General features: G+C 43.4%; 1 protein-coding gene and 1 long non-coding RNA gene across 3 annotated transcripts in view; one reads left to right on the top strand and one right to left on the bottom strand.

The window, feature by feature from the left end:
* Positions 1–20,029, top strand: part of LOC123117376 (basic blue protein-like) — an 88,819-nt gene that overhangs the window by 32,332 nt on the left and 36,458 nt on the right. The gene's annotated exons all lie outside the window — the stretch shown is intronic.
* LOC123117377 (uncharacterized) lies at positions 12,481–15,391 on the bottom strand. 2 transcript variants are annotated; one of them, XR_006457354.1, is made up of 4 exons: positions 15,187–15,391; positions 14,451–14,649; positions 13,114–13,228; positions 12,481–12,889 (listed from the first exon to the last, which is right to left on the bottom strand). It is a non-coding gene; the product is annotated as an uncharacterized lncRNA (long non-coding RNA). The 2 variants fall into 2 exon arrangements; XR_006457355.1 differs by lacking the exons at positions 12,481–12,889; positions 13,114–13,228 and adding an exon at positions 14,269–14,373.

Raw genomic sequence — 20,029 nt, 5'->3', positions numbered from 1 at the left:
CTTGACCCTTTCCTTCCTCTTCTTTCCTTCAGCAGCTGGCTCTTTGGGATCAGGCCTTTTAGGCAGTTGAGTTGATGCTCTGGCCTTGGACATTGGTTGTCTTCCTGCAGGCCTTTTGGTCTTCATGCCTGGCTTTGTATTCTTTGCTGAGCCATATTCCTTCTTGAGCACCACTTTCTTGGATGTAGCCTCATCTTCCTCAGCTTTGTAATCTTCATCCTCTGAATCTGAAATTCTTTTCCTCCTTTGCCTAGTTGCAGCCTTAGGCAAATTGCTAGGAGTACTTATGCTCCCTTCATCTGAAGTTGAGGGACTAGTGCCGTCACTCAAGTCCATCTGCTCTTCTCACCTGTTCTGGATGTCACTTTGATCAGACAAACTGCAAAAGCTGACTGCTGACCCTGTGAAGAGTTATAGATGAGATATAAAAGATGAGCATCACAAAATGCAGAGGTTTTTGCAGAAGAATGACTCAAAAGTTCAGTCTTAGTTTTCCACAGAAAGCATTTCGGATCCACCGATTTTCAAACTCGCTGATACCGAAGCAGTTTTGGAACCTAAACTGATGATCTCGGTTGGATCGAGTTTTAGTTCGGTGGTACCGAGACGGCTAGGGTTTCATAGAATCCTCAAATCGGTTGCACCGATTAGTAATTCTCGGTCAGACCGAGAGTCACTAGTGCAATGGCATAAGCCAAATTGGTGAGACCGAGTTTTTCAACTCGGTGGGTCCGAGATGGTTTCGGCGGAAACCTAACCCTAAAAATTTGAATCACATCTAATCTATGAACTACTTTGGCTGGATAGAAGAGTTTCAATCGTGGCAAGAATCAATATGAAAACAATGTGCCAGGAATCAGACGTGGATAGCACAAAGATTAAGTACATACCCTAACTTGGCGGTGGACTTGCTACGGCGGCAACGGCGGGGACGAAATCCGTTGACGGCGGCGGAGACCAGCGACATGAGGCTGCTGGCAACGAGGAGACGATCCGGAGACCACGATGGCAGAGCGAGCTGTTGCGCGGGCAAAGGGTTTCGGAGAAATTTCCAAAATTTTGACCGTGGCTATATATATAGCTCGACCCTGTCGGTGTGACCGAGTGGAACAACTCGGTGGCACCTAGATGCATAACTGGGTTTAGTTATAGCAAATCGGTGAGACCGAAAAGTTCAAATCGGTTGCACCGAGATTGAAAACTCATATCAACTTGATGATCTCGGTAGGACCAAAATGGGAGAATCGGTCAGACCGAGAATCACTAAGAGGTTTTGGAAGTTTAAGTCTATGACGAATCGGGGACTCCGAGTGCTCCTCACACAGAGTGGTTCGAATCTGACTTGATCAAATTTTGTGATGTAGCATGCACAGAGTTTGAGACGAGAAAAGCATAGATAGCTAAAGAAGGTTCTTAGGCATTCTTGTCCATCCACTTGGCACAAAGAAAAGAATCCAAACAATCAAAACAACAAGTGGATGTCCTTGAATGAGTAAAATATGCACCAACATGCTCACACAATAAGATGGCAATTGAAATATGTGGCAAAGCATGCACAACCAATTTTAGCATCTATCAAGCAATTGGCAATGACTAGGTCATCTATATATGAGTATATTGACTTAGGAGTCAAATGAGAACATTTGATCATAGGTCATACTCATCATTTAAGCTCAAGTGGGGTTACCATTTTTACATAATGCATTAATGTGTTCACACCATTAGAGTTGCTTTGACTCAATTCTTAGAGTTAAGCTCCCCCTAGATGTGAGATCCCCCCTTAGAGGGATGATCTAACCTTGGGTTTTGTCGATGATGACTTCATGTAGGTGTTGAAGATGTAGATGCTCAATGTTGATGTAGATCATTTGGAGCAATCCTTTGGAGTGAGTTGCACTTTCAACTTGCCTACATGGGTTAGTCCCACAAGGAACAAACAAGAATATCCATAGACATAGAGTGATGCACACACAAGATGATGTCCATGAAAACATTAGGTTACCTTGTCCCTTGCCTTACCAACATGAGGGTTTGTGACTCCTTGAACTAGTGCAAGATGTGAAAGTTGATTGCACTTGTTCTTGCCAAAATGATATGAGTGAAGAATGTTGGCGGAGTCACCCTCAAGAACTCTCTAGTTCTTCTTCTTCGGGATCCACATCATCTTGATGGGAATCCTTGGAGTTGTAGTTGTACTTGATGAAGTAGAACTTGACGTAGTCTTGGAGACTCAACTGAACGAGGCTTTAGGTGCTTCTTCAAATGCATCAATCTCTTCTTGAAGCTTATCCTTGCCTTTGTTCTTGTGGTCTTGTGGTGGAAGATCATCTTGAGCTTGTGTCCCCTTGAAGGAAGTAGGATCTTACTTCTCTTGTTGAGGAACAAACTTTGTCTTGGGGTATTGATCTTCTTCCCACTCAACTCCATTGGCGTTGAACTTTGTGCAAAACCAACACCTTGATTCTTCCGGTGCCATCCTTGCTTGCGTACAATTTCCTCGAATTGCTTACTCCCGGCAAGGCTCTTGTAAACACATTTCTCTATAATTCCCTTCAATAAACTATTTTCTTGCTCAAGTGTAACTTGGCTAAGAGAATCATTAGTGGAATCAAGATAACTACTAGAAGCAACAACATTGGATTTGACATTATTATTGTTACTACTAGAGGAAGTATCTTTCTTGTACTTGTTGCTAGACTTGACTTGAGGCATGTAAGTAGATATGAGTAAATGCTTGGCAATGTAAGAAGAACTTTTCTTGCGGAGATCATCATTGATTGCCTTTAAGAACTCATGCTCTTACTCAAGATTGAGCTTTTCAAAGCGTAACTTCTCATGAGCCCTTAAAAGTTCTCGATGATCTTCGAAGATAGTTTCATGAGCCAACTTAAGAGTGTTTAGTTCTTTAGTTAGAAGCTCAATTTTCTCCTTATCATTGCCATTCGTTTGATTAGCATGATTAATTGACGTTTCATCATAGTATTCATCACTAGAGTTGTCAACAAGTAAATCATCATCCACAAGCAAGTCATGTTCATCACTATTAAAATCAACATACTCGAGATGTGTTACCTTTGGACCTTTGGTGTCACAGCCCTAGATTATTGCTTGTATTAGTTGCATCATAGAGCAATCATGCATCATGTCTAAATTTCTGAAACTTGGAACTGAGGAAGGTGGAAGCCTCAAAAACTTTAAATAAAAGAAGGGCAAGGAACCCTGGAAATCTCATTCTTTGTTTCCAAGATGTCCTTTTGCAATGTTTGAGAATTTTGGCAAGAGCTATATATCAAACCAGAATTTAGGAACATTTTTAAGGATTTATTTCTGGGGCTCTGAATTTAAATCAATAGCTATTTGAATTTGAGTTATATTCATATAACTAGAACTAGTAGTGTGACCCGCGCATTTGCGCGGCTAGATTTATTATGTATTGTCTTCCTTTTATATTTACATGTGTACTATATTTAGATTTACATGTTGGTGTACTTATTAGCTAGAGATTTGAAATTATAGATATTACAGATAGTGGCATGTCACAACTACACCATGTTGAACTTGTTTGGTTTTGTTGTGACATTTTTTGGTATTGACTTGTCGTGTGACATTAAAAATCTGATATGCTTAGCTTGCCATGAAAATATAGCATTTCTTGCTAATATACATCCTTCTCTCGCACACTACTCACCCTTGGTGTTTATATTTTCACATTTTTTGATGATTTTCTACACAAAGTTAAATCAACTCGGATGACATATACTTAAAGGCTTTTTTTTATCTTCCTCTACCCATCTTGCACAATCATTTATGGCTTGGTCACTCTCGTTATACCTTGAACATTGGCTGTACTTTCTTATTATTATTTGTTGCAATGTATGTCTGCTATGGTATTTTCATACATGCACATAAATTTGATTATTCAAAGTTGAACACTTCTTGTTGGTACCACCTATTGTGGTCTCCAAGAGTGATTTTAAATCGTGTGTGCCTATTAGTTCATCAACCACTTTCCATACTACTAAATATACTCATGTTTGTACTTTTAAGTGCCTTATTTTAGCACGGGTTCTCCTTCGATGCATATTTAGTGCTACCGAATGGAAATCAAATAGAATAGTCCTTTTAATTTTAAATTGCACATGTCCTCGGATGCCAATTTTAAAATAATTTTTTCACACGTATTTATGAGGTTGATTTTATGTTTATGGGTAAAAACTTCATAATTGCTCATGTTATCTTCTGAATTATTTTACAATTTGAGATGGCCTCTAGTATATTACTGTAATCATTATTATTTATAATGATATGCTACTTGCCCAATCCAAATATTTATTCTATATTTACAGACAAATTTAGAACACGTGAACCACATGTATTATATGTTTTTATCTATCTTTGAATGACCCAAATCAAATATTTTATTTTGATTATACACTGTGTATGCTAGGAAATGTGCCCGTGCATTGCAACGGGAGAAATAAATTCTCGCATGCCCCTAGTAACCCATTCAATTATGTTGGCATTTCTCCTCTTCGTCACTATCACCGATGTTGCTCATATTGTCCATCTAATCGTTACGAACGTGATCAATCTAAGGCGATGTGATTTTCATCATACTCTGGCACAATGCCCGTGTATCGCTATGGAGTAAACGCTCAACAATGGGTACTATTCCTCGTGCGTTTGTGATGGGTGCCAGTAGGTCTAGCGCATCGGGCTTCTGCTAAGCAGCTCATGCTTTAGCGAGGACATTGGGTATCGTGAGCCCCTCCTCGTTGATTTAGAATATACAGGAAAAAAATATCATATTGACCATGGCACTATCATACAGTAGCGGTAGCCGGGCTACCGTTAAAGTCCTTTAGATCGCCTCATCGACAGATCATGGATGCCATTGGGGCACTATCGATCCGCCAGTCGCCTAGGCACATGGAACATATGGATGACTGGGTGCAAATAATACACAAAAACACATGAATCAACGCACATCATGTTTTGAGTTCCGTATGCCTTTTTTTTCTCTTCACTCGAACCAATTCGCCTAGGCGACTTCTTGTATTTTTTGTGAGTTGTGTATCCACTCCAATAATACTATTGTCAAGTATATTTAGGGATGAATATCTTGGCAAGATACGATGTTCTTAAATCTTCAAATGAAAAAACAGGCCTACTTCTTTTTGGTATTTTGGACTAAATTCTTTTGTTCCTCGATTCTCAATCAAACCCTCGGATGCGAACATATAAGTCCACAAAAAGTAGATTATATACATAGATGTATCCTGGCACACATATATAGTTTTATTTGACATATGTGTTAATTTGTCATTAGGAGATTATAACTATACTTGAATTTATTTCAACATATATACTAATTTAAACAATTGGCATTTTTTTCCGTTGGCTAATTATTTTTGGAAAATAAAAATACATAATATATATTTATATATATTAATGCATCTTTCATTTGGAGATAATAAATACACTTGATTTTTTTTGCATGGTAAATACACTTGAAATTGATTCAAAATTGTGACAAAATATCTTTAAAAACAGAATTTGAGACCTGTTATTTTTCCTCCTGTCATTATTTAGTTATTAATAAAAATTTATCGTAGGATGGCATTTAGAAGAAAATGAAAATATACGCGAAGAAAAAACTCAGGCGCATATCCCACAAAATTGCAACGGGCAGAGCATGGATATATTAAACGGGTATAAAAGACGTATGTATCCTTGTTGGTCACGTTGTGTTAAGATGCATTGTTTTTGGACTTCCATCATACATGGACTTCCTTACGTGTTTACCCAGTGCCAGTTGAATCGGATTGGCTTTTTTTAGAAGAGGCTAATTTCGGTTTGAGTTGCCGGTTGGCTGCCTATTTTGTGCCGCCTACGGACGTTGGCCAGCCGGACTGTGCGGTCTACTTTTCTATCCACCAATGTTGGACTCCTAATATGGTTCACACATGTATACGTGCATATACGTGTGACAGTCCATTGTGTTGGAATATGCTGCTACATACGCGTTGGCATGTTACGTAAAACTTTTAAATCTCAACCGTTATTGTCCTAATCAAACGGATGAAATAATTTTAGCACATGTGGACGAACGTGGTGGCTCGTTTTACTTCTGTATTATGTATATAATAGATATAATTTCAAATATCTTTGAAATATTTTATGTGCTTTTGGAAATGTCCATCCTGCAACATAAAATTATTCAAAGGGTTTTGTCACTTTTTTGAAATTGTTTGAATTTTGAACAGTGGCAGAATATTAAACAAAAGAAAACATAACAGTAAAAAAATAATAAAACAGAGCACTTACCTAGCCTACTTACCTGGCTGGCCCAGTTACGACGCAGCCCAGCAGCAGCCCAGCCCACCGCAGCCGCCACCGTCTTCAACCTCCTGCCAGTAGGCAGGAGGGCGTGTGCCCGACGCGCGCGCGCACGCGCCAGCCACCTCCTGCTTGCCTGCTCGCCGCTGGACTCACCCGAGGGCGCCACGCACCCCCCCAGGCCTCTCACTCTCTCCCATGCCTTCTTCCCCCCTCCTCTAGCTCCCTCCCTCTCCCACCGAGCGGAGCTCATCGCCAAGCGCTCGCCGCCGCGAAACCGTAGCCACAGCCTCCCCCTCGACCTCTCTCCGTGTTCTGAAGGACCGCCACGACTGCCTCTTCCTCCTAGATAATTCACGCAAGCCCGAACGCCCCGTAGAGCGGCCTTCAACGCCGTCTTCTTCCTCGATGACGTGGATCGCTGTCGTCGATTTCGCCGCGTACAGGACCTCCCCGAGCACTCTGAGCGTCTCCGCGAGATCACCGTAAGCCCCCGCATCATCTCCCATTGTTTTCCCTCTCGTTTTTGTCCTCTAGCCATGGCCCCCTTCGACTGAGCGCCGCCGTCCGCCATGGACATCGGCCATGGCTCTGCCTTGCCTCTCCGCTCGAATTCTTGAGCTAGTTGTGCTCCCCTCACCTCCAGGAGGCCGTAGAACTTCTTGTCTTCCCCGATAATGCACCGTAGCGCTATTTTGCCACTTGCCCGAATTCCGGCCGCCGCCGCCGTCGTGGTTGCCGTCGCCTCAGGCCACCCCACGGCCTCCCGCATGTTCCATTAGATGCGCGCGAGCGCCAGACACCCTCAGCACCCATCCGCGCGTCGAATGGACGTCGAAGCCGCGATTCCGGTGTGCCTCCGCCGTCGGCTGTGGTCGTCGCTGGCCATGCTCCGGCGAGTGTCGACGTGGCCGTCATTAGACGCTAACCCCGCCACCTAAGCAACCCTAATAGCCACTGACAGCGGGCCCTACTGCAGGGTCAAACCCAGTCAGCATTGGGTTTGACCGTGTTTAGCCCATGTCGCTGACGTGTGGACCCCGCACGTCAGGTTGGACCTGGGACAGCCCCGTTGACCTGCTGACATCATGTTGCTGTCATGCTGACGCAATAAGCTATTTTTTGGATTAATTTTAATTCAGGAAATTCCAGAAAATATCCAAAACTTCAAAAAATCATATAAATTCAGCCGTAACTCGGAATGAAATAATTTATATATGAAAAATTATCAGAAAAATCCAATCTATCCATCTGTACTATTTTCATGCATGTTAGAATAACTTATGACTACTGTTTAGGACAATTCAATTAAATGGCATTTAAATAACCACATGTGGAGTTTGAATTGAATCTTGGATTCAAACCAACTTCATTTAATCTGGTTTTAGTTGCATTATCACAAGCCACAACATATTGCCATGTCACATTCATGCATCATATTGTTGCATTGCATTGATTGTGTTTCTTCTTTGTTTGTCGGTGCTTGTCCCCTCTCAGTAGACGTGTATCGACGAGGTGATCGATGACACTGATGAAGAACTATTTCTATCTCTAGAAGTGCCAGGAAAGCAAAACCCCCTTGTTCATTCCGATACAATCCCACTCTCTCGCTCCTGCTCTCTTTTACTGCATTAGGACAACAACGATTCATTTGTTACTTGCTGCGGTAGCTGGACCCCTTTATCCTCTGCATGACCTGTCATTGCCACAGTAAATAGATGAAACCCACTACCATGAGTAGGAGTTGTTTGAGCCCTATTGTGCCTACTCATTCATGCTTGTTTGTCATTCCTGCTACTGCTTAGAGTTGAGTCAGGTCTGATTCATCGGGGATGAATCAGAGGTGTGTGAACATGTCGTACTGTTGAGAGCTAAGTGTGTGAACACGATTTGGTAAAGGTAGCGGTGAGAGGCCATGTAGGAGTACATGGTGGGTTGTCTCATTGCAGCCGTCCTCAGGAACTGAGTTCTGTGTTTGTGATCCATGACCAGTTACTACCACACATTGGAATGCTTAAGTGCCCCTCTCGACTTATTAATCAACTCGATCTCTGTCCAGGAGTTGCAACTAGTTTCTGGTGTTTGTATGTAGTGTTAGTAGTCTACCAAGTGGCACCCGGTACAGGTGGGCTTGGGACAGACTAGGCACAGTGGCCCGGTGTATCAAGTAGCACCCGGATGATGGGCTTGGGAACCCTGCACACATCGTTTGGGGCCGTGAGCGACACCTCGGCCGAATCTCCTTGCGGATGGAACCCGAATAGGCGATAAACCTGGACTAGAGACTTGTGTGGTTAGTCAGGTCGTGGCCGACTCCCTTGCCAGGCTTCCGCTTGAAGGTTGCCGAGATACACGAGGTGTACATGGCAGTAAGTGGCGAGAGCGTGTGTGAAGAAGTACACCCCTGCAGGGTTAACATTATCTATTCGAATAGCCGTGTCCGCGGTAAAGGACTTCTGGGTTGCCTGTACAGTTCATAGACAAGTGAAAGTGGATACTCTAAAATACGCAAGATAAGCGTGAGTGCTATGGATGGTGTTCTCGTAGGGAGACGGGAGCGGATCCATAATGGTGTATTGATATGGTGAATATGTGGACTCGTGTGCGCCACCTTAAAAGAGTTACTTGCAGTCGTAGTTCAGGATAGCCACCGAGTCAAAGCTGGCTTGCTACAGTTAAACCCCACCACCCCTTTGTTGATAATGATGCATATGTAGATAGTTCTGATGTAAGTCTTGCTGGGTACATTTGTACTCACGTTGCTTAATTTATGTTTTTGCAGAGAGACTTCAGTCTCGCTAGTAGTTCCATGCGGACTTCGACGTTTAGCTTGTTACCTCAGCTACGATCTTGTGCCCTCGGCAAGATCTGATAGATAGTCAGGCTTTTTAGCCTTTTTCATTTGTAGATGTCTGTACTCAGACATGTTAAGCTTCCGCTTGTGCTTGACTTGTGTGCTCTGAATGCTGGGTCATGAGACCCATGTTTGTAATATCTCGCTCCTCGGAGCCTATTGAATAAATACTTGAGTTGTAGATTCATGGTGTGATGCCATGTTGTATTTGCACATATCGAGCATATTGTGTGTATGCTATTGAAATGCTTGGTATGTGTGGGATCTGACTATCTAGTTGTTTATCCTTGGTAGCCTCTCTTACCCGGAAATGTCTCCTAGTGCTTCCACTGAGCCCTGGTAGCTTGCTACTGCTCCGGAACACTTAGGCTGGCCGGCATGTGTCCTTCATTCCTGTGTCTGTCCCTTCGGGGAAATGTCACGCGATGAATACCGGAGTCCTCTTAGCCTGCTACAGCCCGGTTTACCGGAGTCCTGCTAGCCTAGTTGCTACAGCCCGCATTCACTCGCTGATGACCGACACGTTCGTTGTTGGGTCATGTATGCCTGTCCCTGTAAGTTAGTGCCACTTTGGGTTCATGACTAGCCATGTCAGCCCGGGTTCTTTGTCATATGGATGCTAGCGGCACTATCATATACGTGAGCCAAAAGGCGCAAACGGTCCCGGGCCAGGTAAGGTGGCACCCGTGGGAATACCGTGTGTGAGGCCGCAAAGTGATATGATGTGTTACATGCTAGATCGGTGTGACTCAGGATCGGGGTCCTGACAGCTTTGGTATCAGAGCTTGACTGCCTGTAGGATTACCAAGCCAAACTGGTCGAAGTTGAGTCTATAAATTCTTTAGTTATATGTAGGGGAATTGATTGTGGGATGGAACGTAAGACTCTTTTTACTCCTTATACCTTATGCCTTCTGATCTGAGTCACCTTATCTTTCCTACGGGGTTAAGGAACTAGGCTTTCTCTTCTTTCTATCAGGATCACGTGTTACTAATCCGTAGACTTATATGATTGATAGATTTAAGCCTCAGTTCGGTTCCTACTACCTCCGTATGTTAACTGTTGATCTCGAAACCTTGATATTGTGCTTCTGAGTGGCTATGCCACCATCTTGTAGCATGTCTTCAATCCTTTTGAGCATTTACAGCCGTTATGCTGTCCGAGTCATCCCAGGTTTCTAAACAATCTGATGCACTTGCAAATCCTTTCCCTCTGGTTTTGATGTTCCTTTGGGCCAGGTTAATCACACTAATTGCTGAGTTGAGGTATTCTATTACCTCGACATATATGTTGGAGTTATTATTATGACCCTAGGTGTCTTAGGGGATCATCTAGTAATCTAGCCATGATTGTGTCCCAGTGTGATGATTCTGGCCTTTATTCTCGAAAGCATCCCGTGATGCCACTTAGTAGTAGGTATTCCACTTCTGGGTTTTGAACCCGAGATTCACCCTACTTACCTCATGTTGACGGTGTTGCTAGTTCCTTTAGGATATTAGTAACCTTTGCGATAGTCCTCGAGGTTTGTGGTATATCGTTCTTCCAAATACTATGAACCGCTTTATGGCAGAAGTTCCTTGAACCAAGAGATCACAACAAGAATGCTCTCGATGAGTTCTCGATTCTATGTTCATACTCTGCCAGTCCTACCTCTCTGCATGGATTACCCGGAAGAAACTTGTTGAACTTGGTTCGACATACTAATCTATGCATCCACAACTCAGAAAACCGTATGTTCCTTTGAGTTGTCCCTCTTTACTTGTCTTCTGGCCCTCGTCTATCAATTGGTAGTCAAGAGTATGCGTGCAATCGTTCATCGATGCCTATTATTCTTGTGGTATGTCAAGCCATTCTATTCAGGATGACTAGGAGAAACAAACTCCAGTACCTCATCCATATCCAGGATTGGGTCGAAATAGTTGTGCTCCGCAGATCAAAATGCTAATCCAGTTTTTGTTCTGTTCTACCCTGAAGTATTACCCTCTTTATGTCAAGAAAGTCATAGGAATTACACATCATCTTATGAATTCTTGGTGCAGTGATACTTCTCGCCCTCATTAGTCATTTCTCGGCTCCCGTGTTGTTGCAACCGGAATGCCGACATGTGATCTATGATGTGTGAAATCAATACTCCTAGCAACCCCGTTGCCTGGTAGTTAAAGGACAATAATTTCATTCTTAGCGTATTCGTTCTTGAATCATCATTCTAAGATAAATCGTGCTACCTAGTCCTTATTTCCGGTGCACCTTTCGATCAATGAGTTGGGGCTATGCCAATCCCTTGCTTATTTGATCATCTCGTCTTGCCCTGAAAAGCAAGATTATTCTCGAGCTTAATAGCATATCGGTGGTTCATGGTTTTTCGAATATCTTCTCGGAAGCATCACCAGGTCGTCACTAGACCGCTATGTTGAGTTCGTGGGCAAGTTGGTTGCTTGTAACCACCCCCTTCTCCAAGAATCTGTGTTACATACCCCCTGAGCTGGTTGGTTAAGCTAAACAACGACTTGGAGAGTTGGAAGATGAAAGCTTGTCCGACTCAGTTCATTCCAAAGGGATATCCTTGTGTGTGTGTTGAAGAAAGATGATATTCTCATTGATTGGTCCTCGTGATCAGTTGTTGGATCTGTTATCTTGTCAAAACTTTGATTTGAGTGTGAGCTATCCTCAAATCAAATTAGAACCAACAATATTCATAATGTTGTCTTACTCGTGGTTGATTCCTCGAGCATACACCATTACATCTTTTGGTCTGACCAATACTATCACATTGTTCACATAACGGTGGAAGTCCAGTGATATGGTAATTCCGATGAGTTGTTGTTGAGCCCATCAGCAACATTTTATCTCCTCCATGATTTGTGTTGAACATCCAGCTAGTGTTGGAAACTTGTGTAAGCATTTCCTTCATGCCCCGTTCATGAAGTATACGTTTGGATGAAAGAAGTGACTTCCTTTGATTCACGTGCATTTGATGTAAGTTGCCGCCGTGAATTCGAGAAAGTTTGTTTTTGCTCCTCTGGAATCATCCCAAGTCAGTCATGCATGTGCGAAGTATTCTATGGTCTGATAGACTGATCATCTTCATTCCATACTAGTAAGATGTCCGTGCTACGCTACGGGATCAAAAAAAGATAAGGTGGACCTAAATTATAGTGTGGAACTCATATGTTACTACGGACAATAAAAATGTACCGAGGCATTGATAAAAGTAATGATATATTATTATTGATAGGTAGACATCAAAGAAGGTCAAACATATGATTTCTAATCCCATTTGTCCAGGCCAAACTCTTTCTGCTCCATCTCCATCTCGTAGGAACAATTGGTACATAACTTGCATATATAAGAGAGTACATACAAGGTCAACCAAAATGATCGGGCTCGGTAAGCTAGATTAATTTGGCAAAATGATGTGTCGTGCGTCAGCATCCTTCGAACATTGGCTTCGTCAATCGCAAGCCGCGTGAGCATTGCAGGCGATAACTCCGAATTGTGATAAATGTGATGACTGCACTCACACCAGATCTCCCAAAATCTCCAGCACAACAAGCAATCTCCAATACATATCATCATGTCAAGCCTTATTACCACTGCAACATAACTGCTTCTTTCCTTGGAAAGGCTGTAGAAAGCAAAACAAGCTACTGTGTTACCATTCATCCAGGAATTGAACATTTCATGCCACCAGACTTACTGTGAAGATAAATGGCACCAATTAGTACACCCAAATAACATACATACTTTAGCTTGAGCACTCTTATAAATGGTTCCAGGACAAACAAGATTGAAGGAGTGTTTAACTGAAGCTTTGCTAAACATGTACAAGAAACATGAATCTGTAATACCGCGCCACCATGAAGAGAGGAAATATTCCAGACATGACTCAAATAGCTAGTTCCACTTAATTAGTTACATACCTTAGGCATCTATCAGGCCATGAAGTCATTTCTCAGCATAGTATACTCTTCTTTAGTTGTTTGATCAAAACATTTATGCCAACAATATTAGCTCTAGGGCTCTCACGTCATCCATCTGCTCACCCAAGAGGAATAAAGGATATCAGACAATCAGTATTGCATACATAATTGTCAAATATATTCAGGAAAAGGAAAATTGAGCCTGTAGAGGGTCTGTAGTATATTTAGTCAAGGAAAAAACAATGAACAACACTTGCAATACATTTTGTATCGAGCAAAGGAACAAAATGTACAGTAAAACATGCTTTTGAATCATGTATATATATATATAGAAGGTGGTGAATGCACATGTACATACATACAAAAAATAGTACTTGCCCTCTTTTTAACTTTCTTGCATCAACCAGGTTTCCACAGATAACATATAGTAGGGAAACAAATATCTAGGTTGTGACTTGAAAGATTTGATGTGGAACTATCAAGCAAAGGAGGGGCATCGATGAGAAAGCGAGCTGCTGTAGGTGTCATCCAAATTATTTTGAACAGTGGGAGTAATAAAGAAAACTACCAAAAAACAATTCGAATACATGTACAATATTTTCTGCAAAAATATCATGAACGCTAAAGCAAGCATCTTAGTTGTTTTCCTGAAAGTCCTCCACACAAACTTCAGAACCATAGATCGGAAGCAATTTTAGATGGCTGACCCTAGTAATCTAGATAGATTGAATTTTTACGGCCATCGAATTGTACTTGTGTGATTCATACCTTATACTACATGCTAAGAACTTCTTTGTAGACTATGTTCTTTGTAAAATTTGCAATGGAGTAGGACTGGCCTTCCTTTTGCTTATCTGGGACAGTAAGAATCTTCATATTACTTCTAGATGTAGCTCTAGAAAGAGCAACATAGTGCAACAGAATCCCTGTAGATGGCATCTCGTTTAGATGCGTAGCTTGCATTACATTGAGCTAGGAGTGCTTGCCGCTCTTCAGGTGGTAGGCTTTGCCTACGTGCTCGCCGGCGTGGATTTCTTTCTTGCCTCTCATCTAATGGCAAACTTTGCCTACGCGCTCGTTGGCTTGCATTCCTCTCATCAAGTGTCATTCATTGTATTTCCTCTCTTCTGTGTGCATTAATATTTTCCTTCTCAACAGGTGTTAAATTTCGCCGACGTGCTCTAACACGTTCTCGCCTTGCTTGGATTTGTTCTGGTGTACGGCTAGCATATCTTATGGCTTCACGTGCACACTTTCGCCCTACAACATTTTTACGAGAAATTAATTAAGTAGTTCAATAAATTACTTATACACACAATTTCACCTTATACATTTACCTTTTGAACTTTCACCTCGCACCAAGTCATCAGTTGATATGAGCATGCCATTAGTACGAAAAATCATAGATGATTCTTTTGTCACTTCATCATCCAAAGACGAGTGACTTGAGCTTGTCATATTTGTTGGCTCACATATATATAAATAGACTTGTATGAGCACTTGGCATGCCACTGGAGCAAGTTCTGTTAAACTTGGCTACAAAATAATGCAATCAAATTGCAGACTGATTAGATGAAATAAGCTATAAAATAAAAACTACATCCAGATTAGATATATATATAATCCTGGATGTTGGAGTCAGCTATGTAAAATGTGTAGCATTCAGTACTTTTCCAACTACTACTGATACAGTATTTAGACGGGGAAGCTAGAATGAATTATTATTTTTATGTATGGCCATCACGCTGCCACAAAAAGCTCTCTCGTGGAATACCATGCCACTCCATAGCTGAAAGGGGAAGCACTTGGCCTATGGCAAATATAGCCATCACTATAATAAATGAACCTTCAAATCCTTAGTTTGTCATTCCTTTCTAATACTCAAAGTTTCATTCCAGAAGACGATTCTGGATAAGACATTGCAACTAAACACTACTGATGGAAAAAAATAGAAGACAGTTCCATCTGTTACCACCATCACATATGCAATTGCACAAGTAAGTATTGTCTAATAACAAAGATGAAGTTGATGTGATCGTAGAGAAGATTTTACTATTCATTCACAGCACATACCTTGCCCTTGATGAAGATTAGATGGCGAAGAGGAGTGAATCACACTTCCCCACAATTTGTTCGATCTGAAGGTTAATGCGTGCCTTCTTGGAGGTGTAGTTTGAGCAGCGTGAGTCCCATAAGCCTACCCACTTATTTATACTGGGCTGCAGGAGTGGTTTCTGGACAGTTCGAACTGGGCGCGCGGATTTGAACTCTAAGGACAGAAAAAAATTGAACTTGGGAGGCGGGACGGATTGGGAAGCAGAGGCATAGTACCCCATGTCAACCATCACACCAGACCAGTTGTATCTGAGACGGGGTCGACTGAAGGAGGACATGGGTGTGGACCAGCGTGTGCACAAAGAGGACGGCCGTGGAGCGCGTCGGCAGGGAAGCTGGCGCCGGCGCCGGCGCCGCTGAGGATGAGTAGAGCGTGGAGGAGGACCCGAGGAGCCGGCCAGTAGGAGGGGGGAGGTGGTGGGTAGTCGGGTTTCTGCATCAGAGGAGGAGGCAGGAATGGTGTTGCGGACTCGAGGGACGGAATGTGCCGGCGGCGTACTCGCCAACGTAGGCGTCGCAGGAGATGGGGCGGGGGGAGGAGGAGACTCGGGGAACGAGGGGCAGATGGTGGGCGGCGGCGCAGCTGCGTCAGAGGAGAAGGTAAGAGGAGCATCGTGGAATCGGGGGCGGACGGCGCCGGCGGTGTGCGGCAGTGGCCGCTGCCCTCTTCGGTTCCAGTGTTTTCTTCCTTTTTCGTGAAGGATCCAGTGCTTGGCTTGGATAAGGTGAGGAATGTAGCTAAACCAAGAGAGTAAGGCGTGGTTGCCTCCCATGCATCCGATGCAGATCTGATGGCCCAAAATGAAGTATGGCAGGCACACCATCACCACCAACTGGGTATTTTATAGGAGTAGAGATGTATCCCCTAGCACACCAAGCCACTGATTTATTTGTTCAAGGTGAAGAAGCTCCTTCTTAAGAGTATACCTTATGCAAGGACTTCGATATCCTCGATGATGGCTCCCCACCTGAACTCGGTAGTGTTTTATTGTAAGACTACCATGTGATCATGTTTGTCTGGGACAACATGTTCACATGTTTGTAGCAGAACTAGCTCATGTTTTGGAGCTTGCTATCGTAGTCCATTTCCCGAGAATCTCGCTACGTCATCTCGTCGATTTGTGTTGCAAACTATCATTTTTCTTTCTAGACTCGATGAGTCTGGAATATCCTGCCACCAACCAGATCTGAATCTCAGGCAGATGTGATGGTTGGAACGTTTCCCAAGAACTATAATTCTGGTCTCTCTGTAACCGGTAAAGTGGATGTCGTGGCCAACACACCAGCCGGAAGATCTATTATTGTAGTAACTTGATTGAGAAAGTTGGCCACCTCCCCATAAGGATTTCATAGGATTTACTCCAACAATTGTTCCTTATGATTTTTTGTGTTCCCGAAGTCCGACCTTTTACTTGATGTTCTAGATATCAAACCATATCTATGAATGTGATACGCTAGTACATCAAGGAGAACATTAGAAGCAGAGTGCTAAATGTCTCTCGGTCGATCATCCAGATTCTGTTTCCTTGTCCTCACTAAGGTGAAATCTAAGAAGGTGTTATCTTCGTTTGCATCTGCATCATCCATCACTATCCATCATGGTGGTATGTTGTGTTGCCAGGATCCTTGACACGGATGTTGGTAAAACCTTGATGAATATGGAAATGCTCAAGTTCTTGAGGGCACACTCCATCACTAGGTTATATTCTCGGTATCAATTGGAATGTGCCTCCCATTTGCCGAGTTGTTCTATAACCATAGTCTTCTTTCCGATCTGAGTATGCAATTTCTTCGAACTCCGTTAAACAATCATTTGTGAATTGCCTTGGCCTGGTAAGAAGAGTTTCAATGATCTATGTATCAAAAGTAATTCTTTTTGCCGCTTAAGGGTTAATTCTACGAGTCACCTCCTCTAAGATGTCTCGTTATGGTATCATGGCAACTCAGCTCCTCGCTATGTTGGCAGCCGTTCACCACCTTCTTCAGTGTGGAACTATTGCCTATCTACTGAACCATCGTCATCTGTTTCACTCCATCACTCTAGATGTATGATTAGCGTCTCAGCTCAAGAGATGTTCTTACATCTCGTTCCGTAAGTTGATCTTGTGATCATTAAGATGATCCATCATTGTAGAGTTGTCTCTGTCCTCGTGTTTGATGAAGGTCTCGGAAGCAAAGACGTCAAGATCAATTGGAGAAATGAATCAACATCTTCGAGAAGGGCAATTGGATCATGAAGATCGTGTTAGCTTTGTGTCCCCTCTGTCTACTTACCTCATGTCTTGAATCTCGGGACGAGATTCTTGTTTAGTGGGGGTGAGTTGTCACAGCCCTAGATTATTGCTTGTATTAGTTGCATCATAGAGCAATCATGCATCATGTCTAAATTTCTGAAACTTGGAACTGAGGAAGGTGGAAGCCTCAAAAACTTTAAATAAAAGAAGGGCAAGGAACCCTGGAAATCTCATTCTTTGTTTCCAAGATGTCCTTTTGCAATGTATGAGAATTTTGGCAAGAGCTATATATCAAACCAGAATTTAGGAACATTTTTAAGGATTTATTTCTGGGGCTCTGAATTTAAATCAATAGCTATTTGAATTTGAGTTATATTCATATAACTAGAATATAATTTCAAATATCTTTGAAAAATTTTATGTGCTTTTGGAAATGTCCATCCTGCAACATAAAATTATTCAAAGGGTTTTGTCACTGTTTTGAAATTGTTTGAATTTTGAACAGTGGCAGAATATTAAACAGAACAAAACATAATAGTAAAAAAATAATAAAACAGAGCACTTACCTGGCCTACTTACCTGACTGGCCCAGTTACGGCGCAGCCCAGCAGCAGCCTAGCCCACCGCAGCCGCCACCGTCTTCAACCTCCTGCCAGTAGGCAGGAGAGCGTGTGCCCCACGCGCGCGCGCACGCGCCAGCCACCTCCTGCTTGCCTGCTCGCCGCTGGACTCACCCGAGGGCGCCACGCACCCCCCCAGGCCTCTCACTCTCTCCCATGCCTTCTTCCCCCCTCCTCTGGCTCCCTCTCTCTCCCACCGAGCGGAGCTCGTCGCCAAGCGCTCGCCGCCGCGAAACCGTAGCCACAGCCTCCCCCTCGACCTCTCTCCGTGTTCTGAAGGACCGCCACGACCGCCTCTTCCTCCTAGATAATTCACGCAAGCCCGGACGCCCCGTAGAGCGGCCTTCAACGTTGTCTTCTTCCTCAACACCGCCTCTCCACTCGAATTCTTGAGCTAGTTGTGATCCTCTCACCTCCAGGAGGCCGTAGAACTACTTGTCTTCCCCGATAATGCACCGTAGCGCTATTTTGCCACTTGCCCGAATTCCGGCCGCCGCCGCCGTCGTGGTTGCCGTCGCCTCAGGCCACCCCACGGCCTCCCACATGTTCCATTAGATGCGCGCGAGCGCCAGACACCCTCAGCACCCATCCGCGCGTCGAATGGACGCCGAAGCCGCGATTCCGGTGTGCCTCCGCCGTCGGCTGTGGTCGTCGCCGGCCATGCTCCGGCGAGTGTCGACGTGGCCGTCATTAGACGCTAACCCCGCCACCTAAGCAACCCTAATAGCCACTGACAGCGGGCCCTACTGCAGGGTCAAACCCAGTCAGCATTGCGTTTGACCGGGTTTAGCCCAAGTCGCTGACGTGTGGACCCCGCACGTCAGGTTGGACCTGGGACAGCCCCGGTTGACCTGCTGACATCATGCTGCTGTCATGCTGACGCAATAAGCTATTTTCTGGATTAATTTTAATTCAGGAAATTCCAGAAATATCCAAAACTTCAAAAATTCATATAAATTCAACCGTAACTCAGAATGAAATAATTTACATATGAAAAATTATCAGAAAAATCCAATCTATCCATCTGTGCTATTTTAATGCATGTTAGAACTTCTTATGACTACTGTTTAGGACAATTCAATTAAATGGCATTTAAATAACCACATGTGGAGTTTGAATTGAATCTTGGATTCAAACCAACTTCATTTAATCTGGTTTTAGTTGCATTAGCACAAACCACAGCATATTGCCATGTCGCATTCATGCATCATATTGTTGCATTGCATTGATTGTGTTTCTTCTTTGTTTGTCGGTGCTTGTCCCCTCTCAGTAGACGTGTATCGACGAGGTGATCGATGACACCGATGAAGAACTATTTCTATCTTCAGAAGTGCCAGGCAAGCAAAACCCCCTTGTTCATTCCGATACAATCCCACTCTCTCGCTCCTGCTCTCTTTTACTACATTAGGACAGCGATGATTCATTTGTTACTTGCTGTGGTAGCTGGACCCCTTTATCCTCTGCATGACCTGTCATTGCCACAGTAAATAGATGAAACCCACTAGCATGAGTAGGAGTTGTTTGAGCCCTGTTGTGCCTACTCATTCATGCTTGTTTGTCATGCCTGCTACTGCTTAGAGTTGAGTCAGGTCTGATTCATCGGGGATGAATCAGAGGTGTGTGAACATGTCCTACTTTTGAGAGCTAAGTGTGTGAACACGATTTGGTAAAGGTAGCGGTGAGAGGCCATGTAGGAGTACATGGTGGGTTGTCTCATCGCAGTCGTCCTCAGGAACTGAGTTCTATGTTTTTGATCCATGACCAGTTACTACCACACATTGGAATGCTTAAGTGCCCCTCTCAACTTATTAATCAACTCGATCTCTGTCCAGGAGTTGCAACTAGTTTCTGGTGTTTGTAGGTAGTGTTAGTAGTCTACCAAGTGGCACCCGGTACAGGTGGGCTTGGGACAGACTAGGCACAGTGGCCCGGTGTACCAAGTAGCAC

This window comes from Triticum aestivum, chromosome 5B, assembly GCF_018294505.1.
Source record: "Triticum aestivum cultivar Chinese Spring chromosome 5B, IWGSC CS RefSeq v2.1, whole genome shotgun sequence".
Classification (NCBI taxonomy): domain Eukaryota; kingdom Viridiplantae; phylum Streptophyta; class Magnoliopsida; order Poales; family Poaceae; genus Triticum; species Triticum aestivum.
The sequence above is the reverse complement of the archived record's forward strand: the minus strand, read 5'-3'. Positions and strand labels throughout refer to the sequence as shown.